We start from the raw sequence: 7,124 nt of genomic DNA, 5'->3' as shown, positions 1-7,124 counted from the left end.
CGCTTTCATTTCCTTCTGCTCCTCGTTGGGTTCGACACTTTTACTTATTGAAAGGACTACGATAGATCCCCTATACTTGTGGGTCATCAAGACTCTTTTCTGGCGCCGTTGCCGAGGAGTGAAGCGCCTTTGGTTGGTGGAATTTGGTAAGGAAAAATTTATATAGTGTGCTAAAATTTACTGTCACTTGTTACTATGGAAAGTAAACCTCTGAGAGGCTTGTTCGGGGTATCTTCACCCCGACCAGTAGAGCAAAGAGTTGCTCCTCAACCTACTGAACCTACTGAAATGAAAATGTCTGCTTTGAAATTCCTTCGGGTATGATAGAAAAACTGCTAGCTAATCCTTTTGCAGGAGACGGAACAACGCATCCTGATGAGGACCTAATATATGTGGATGAAGTTTGTGGATTATTTAAGCTTGCAGGTGTACCCGGAGATGTTATTAAGAAGAAGGTCTTCCCTTTATCTTTGAAGGAAGATGCATTGACATGGTATAGGCTATGTGATGATACGGGGTCATGGAACTACAAACGATTGAAATTGGAATTTCATCAAAAGTTTTATCCTATGCATCTTGTTCATCATGATCGCAATTATATATATAATTTCTGGCCTCGCGAAGGATAAAGCATCGCTCAAACTTGGGGGAGGCTTAAATCAATGTTATATTCATGCCCCAATCATGAGCTCTCAAGAGAAATGATTATTCAAAATTTATATGCTCGGCTTTCTGATAACAATCGCACCATGCTCGATACTTCTTGTACTGGCTCTTTTATGATGAAGACTATTGAATTCAAATGGGATTTATTGGAAAGAATTAAACGCAACTCTGAAGATTGGGACCTCGACGAAGGTAAGGAGTCAGGTATGATACCTAAGTTTGATTGTGTTAAATCTTTTATGGATACCGATGTTTTCCATAAATTTAGCACTAAATATGGACTTGACTCTGAGATAATAGCTTCTTTCTGTGAATCTTTTGCTACTCATGTTGATCTCCCTAGGGAGAAGTGGTTTAAATATCATCCTCCCATAGAAGTAAAAGTAGTTGCACCTATTAAAGTTGAAGAAAAGACTATCACTTATAATGATCCTACTGTTCCTACTTCTTATGTTGAGAAACCACCTTTCCCTCTTAGGATAAAGGTTCATGCTAAAGCTTCAACTGTGGTTCGTAAAAGCAATATTAGAACTTATAGACCTCCTGAGAAAATTAAAGTTGAACCTAATATTGCTATTGTTAAAGATCTCTTGTCTGATAATATTGATGGGCATGTTATTCATTTCCGTGATGAGACTGCTAGAATTGCTAAACATTGTGCTAAAGATAAACCTAGATCTTTGGTAGGCATGCCTGTTATTTCTGTTAAAATAGGAGATCATTGTTATCATGTCTTATGTGATATGGGTGCCAGTGCTAGTGCTATACCTTTTGACTTATACAAAGAAATTATGCATGATATTGCACCTGCTGAGATAGAAGATATTGAGGTCACAATTAAACTTGCGGGTCCCACCATAGGATATTTACGGGTTTGTTGGACCATGAATTGCACATGAAATTGTTAGAGATGTTGAAGTCTTGTGTGGGAAAACTAAATATCCTGCTGATTTTCTTGTTCTTGGTTCCCCACAAGATAGCTTTTGTCCCATTATATATGGTAAACCCTTCTTGAGCACTGTTAATGCTAAGATAGATTGCAAAAAGGATGTTGTTACAATTGGTTTAGGTGATATGTCTCATGAATTTAATTTCTCTAAATTTCGTAGACAACACCATGAAGAGGAATTGCCTAGTAAAGATGAAATTATTGGTCTTGCTTCTATTGCCGTACCTCCTAGTGATCCTTTAGAAAAATATTTGCTAGACCATGGAAATGATATGTTTATGAATGAAAGAAGGGAAATAGACGAAGCATTCTTTAAACAGGAACCCATCCTGAAACACAATTTGCCTGTTGAAATCCTAGGGGATCCTCCTCCACCCAAGGGTGATCCCGTGTTTGAGCTTAAACCATTACCGGATACTCTTAAATATGCTTATCTTGATGAGAAAAAGATATATCATGCTATTATTAGTGCTAACCTTTCAGAGCATGAAGAAGAGAGATTATTGAAAACTCTGAAGAAGCACCATGCTGCTATTGGATATACTCTTGATGATCTTAAGGGCATTAGTCCCACTCTATGTCAACACAAAATAAATTTGGAGGAAGATGCCAAACCAGTTCGTGATCATCAACGACGGCTGAATCCTAAGATGAAGGAAGTGGTAAGAAAGGAAATACTAAAGCTTCTTGAGGTAGGTATAATTTATCCCGTTGCTGATAGTCAGTGGGTAAGTCCTGTCCATTGTGTCCCTAAGAAGAGAGGTATTACTGTCATTCCTAATGATAAAGATGAATTGATTCCGCAAAGAATTATTACAGGTTATAGGATGGTAATTGATTTCCGCAAATTAAATAAAGCTACTAAAAAAGATCATTACCCCTTACCTTTTATCGATCAAATGCTAGAAAGATTATCCAAACATACTCATTTTTGCTTTCTAGATGGTTATTCTGGTTTCTCTCAAATACCTGTGTCAGCCAATGATCAATCAAAGACTACTTTTACTTGCCCTTTTGGTACTTTTGCTTATAGACGTATGCCTTTTGGTTTATGTAATGCACCTGCTACCTTTCAAAGATGCATGATGGCTATATTCTCTGACTTTTGTGAACAGATTTGTGAGGTTTCCATGGACGATTTCTCCGTCTATGGATCCTCTTTTGATGATTGCTTAAGTAACCTTGATCGAGTTTTGCAGAGATGTGAAGAAACTAACCTTGTCTTGAATTGGGAGAAGTGCCACTTTATGGTTAGTGAAGGTATTGTCTTGGGGCATAAAGTTTCTGAAAGAGGTATTGTAGTTGATAAAGCCAAGGTTGATGCTATTGAAAAGATGCCATGTCCCAAGGACATCAAAGGTATAAGAAGTTTCCTTGGTCACGCCGGTTTTTATAGGAGGTTCATTAAGGACTTCTCAAAAATTTCTCGGCCTCTGACTAATTTATTAAAAAAATATACCATTTGTTTTTTATGATGATTTTGTAGAAGCATTTGAAATACTTAAGAAATCATTGATTTCTGCACCTATTGTTTAGCCACCTGATTGGAATTTACCTTTTGAAATTATGTGTGATGCTAGTGATTATGCTGTAGGTGCTGTTCTAGGGCAAAGGGTTGATAAGAAATTAAATGTTATTCAATATGCTAGTAAAACTCAAGACAATGCTCAAAGAAATTATGCTACTACTGAAAAAGAATTCTTAGCAGTTGTATTTGCTTGTGATAAGTTTGGACCTTATATTGTTGATTCTAAAGTAACTATTCACACTGATCATGCTGCTATTAAATATCTCATGGAAAAGAAAGATGCTAAACCTAGACTTATTAGATGGGTTCTCTTGCTACAAGAATTTGATTTGCATATTATTGATAGAAAGGGAGCTGAGAACCCCGTTGCAGACAACTTGTCTAGGTTAGAAAATGTGCTTGATGACCCACTACCTATTGATGATAGCTTTCCTGATGAACAATTTAATGTCATAAATGCTTCTCATACTGCTCCATGGTATGCTGATTATGCTAATTACATTTTTGCTAAATTTATACCACCTAGTTTCACATACCAGCAAAAGGAAAAGTTATTTTATGATTTGAGACATTACTTTTGGGAAGACCCACATCTTTATAAAGAAGGAGAAGATGGTGTTATTAGACGTTGTGTACCTGAGCATGAACAGGAACAGATCCTACGCAAGTGTCACTCCGAGGCTTATGGAGGACACCATGCTGGAGATAGAACTGCACACAAGGTATTGCAATCCAGTTTTTATTGGCCTACTCTCTTCAAGGATGCCCGTAAGTTTGTTTTGTCTTGTGATGAATGTCAAAGAATTGGTAATATTAGTAGACGTCAAGAAATGCCTATGAATTATTCACTTGTTATTGAACCATTTGATGTTTGGGGCTTTGATTATATGGGACCTTTTCCTTCCTCTAATGGATATACGCATATTTTAGTTGTTGTTGATTACGTTACTAAGTGGGTAGAAGCTATTCCAACTAGTAGTGTTGATCATAACACCTCTATTAAAATGCTTAAGGAAGTTATTTATCCGAGGTTCGGAGTCCCTAGATATTTAATGACTGATGGTGGTTCACATTTTATTCATGGTGCTTTCTGTAAAATGCTTGCTAAGTATGATGTTAATCATAGAATTGCGTCTCCTTATCACCCACAGTCTAGTGGTCAAGTAGAATTGAGTAATAGAGAACTTAAAGTAATTTTGCAAAAGACTGGTAATAGATCTAGAAAGAATTGGTCCAAGAAACTTGATGATGCACTATGGGCCTATAGAACTGCATATAAAAATCCTATGGGTATGTCTCCGTATAAAATGGTTTATGGAAAAGCATGTCACTTACCTCTCGAACTAGAACATAAGGCTTATTGGGCTATTAAAGAGCTCAATTACGATTTCAAACTTGTCGGTGAGAAGAGGTTATTTGACATTAGCTCACTTGATGAATGGAGAACCCAGGCCTATGAGAATGCCAAATTATTTAAAGAAAAAGTTAAAAGATGGCATGACAAAAGAATACAAAAGCATGAGTTTAATGTAGGTGATTATGTGTTATTATACAACTCTCGTTTAAGATTTTTTGCAGGAAAACTTCTCTCTAAATGGGAAGGTCCTTACGTTATCGAGGAGGTCTATCATTCCAGTGCTGTCGGGGATATACCCCGCGGTATGACCCGGCTGGATGTATAACCCAGCCGGACTTGGTGACTCACTAATGACCCGCCCTGACTGGACGACACACTAAGTGACCCGCCCGATCCCGGCGACTTATGGTGACCTGGCAAGCGGATCAGAGGAGCGACAAGACTCGGGGGCCTAGGAGGCTCAAGGCCCAGAAGGCCGGCTTACGTTATGGTAGGCCGACTTAAGAGGAAAGGCGTGAGGAATATCTCCCTTACAAGGAATCAATAACCGGACTTGTATCCGGCTTGTAGTAGAAGATAGGCTAGTCCTAATCCTATTTGGACTCCACATGTAACCTGCCCCTCTAGCTTATATAAGGAGGGGCAGGGCTCCCCAAAAGAGGGCAGGCAACAAGAAACAATATCTAGGGCTAGACACAAAGAGGAGAGCCGGCTTACCGGCGACTTCCTCATGATCATAATGAGACCTAGCCACAAACAGCATGTAGGGTTATTATCGGATGATGTTTCCCGGGGCCCGAAGCTGTCTAAATCCTCGTCTTGCGTGTTGAGTCTCTTCATTCCGCTCAACCCCTTCAAGCTACCACATAGATGCGTTGGCCTCGCGACTAAGTCCTTACATTAGGACATCTGCCGTGACAATTCCACGACAGTTGGCGCCCACCGTGGGGCTGGCGCACGGTGGTGTTGAGTTCTTGGAGGGATCTCTCTCAGGGATCAAGAATCTTGCAAACAACCAGATGACGAAAAGACGGTACGGAGGATCTACATCAACTCTGAAGTTCGTCGCTCAAAAATTGGAAAAAGCTCGGGCGACAACACAGGTCACGTAGAGTTCATTGTGGTCGAGACCGACAAAAGTTTCTGTCGGATTAAACATACTATATTGCAATATTCCGTTGAAACCGCCGCCTTGATTTCTACGGTCGAGTCCGATTGCGGCTGCTTTTGACGTCTACATCAGCTGTTGTTCACCAAAGATCAAATCCAAATCCACCGCTACTACTCCGAGGTGTGGAGATCGAGGCCTGAAAATCAATTACAAGTACCACTACCCGGGGACGAACGCACAGCCCGCTGTCCCTATGTCCGGTTCATATTAACAGGTCGAAGGCCGCCTAAGTGGTCGATTACAAGTCGCCGCTCGACGGATGCGCGCGGCGCTGGCCGCCCCTGGTTGTCCTCATCAATTTCAACGTGCCAGGAGGAATAAATAAAAGATTTATTTTCTATTACAATATTACATCCACCCTGTAGATGAAGGAAATATGCCCTAGAGGCAATAATAAAGTTATTATTTATTTCCTTGTATCATGATAAATGTTTATTATTCATGCTAGAATTGTATTAACCAGAAACATAATACATGTGTGAATACATAGACAAACAGAGTGTCACTAGTATGCCTCTACTTGACTAGCTCGTTAATCAAAGATGGTTATGTTTCCTAACCATGAACAAAGTGTTGTTATTTGATTAACGAGGTCACATCATTAGTTGAATGATCTGATTGACATGACCCATTCCATTATCTTAGCACCCGATCGTTTAGTATGTTGCTATTGCTTTCTTCATGACTTATACATGTTCCTATAACTATGAGATTATGCAACTCCTGTTTGCCGGAGGAACACTTTGGGTGCTACCAAACGTCACAACGTAACTGGGTGATTATAAAGGAGCATTACAGGTGTCTCCAAAGGTAGATGTTGGGTTGGCGTATTTCGAGATTAGGTTTTGTCACTCCGATTGTCGGAGAGGTATCTCTGGGCCCTCTCGGTAATGCACATCACTTAAGCCTTGCAAGCATTCCAACTAAATGATTTAGTTACGGGATGTATTACAGAACGAGTAAAGAAACTTGCCGGTAACGAGATTGAACTCGGTACTGGAATACCGACGATCGAATCTCGGGAAAGTAACATACCGATGACAAAGGGGACAACGTATGTTGTTATGCGGTCTGACCGATAAAGATCTTCATAGAATATGTAGGAGCCAATATGGGCATCGAGGTCCCGCTATTGGTTATTGACCGAAGACGTGTCTCGGTCATGTCTACATTGTTCTCGAACCCGTAGGGTCCGCACGCTTAAGGTTACGATGACAGTTATATTATGAGTTTATGCATTTTGATGTACCGAAGTTAGTTCGGAGTCCCGGATGTGATCACGGACATGACGAGGAGTCTCGAAATGGTCGAGACATAAAGATTGATATATTGGAAGCCTATGTTTGGATATCGGAAGTGTTCCGGGTGAAATCGGGATTTTACCAGAGTACCGGGAGGTTACCGGAACCCCCCGGGAACCATATGGGCCTTAGTGGGCTTTAGTGGAAAGGAG

This window comes from Triticum urartu, chromosome 4, assembly GCF_003073215.2.
Source record: "Triticum urartu cultivar G1812 chromosome 4, Tu2.1, whole genome shotgun sequence".
NCBI lineage: Eukaryota > Viridiplantae > Streptophyta > Magnoliopsida > Poales > Poaceae > Triticum > Triticum urartu.
Note: the sequence above shows the minus strand (reverse complement) of the source record.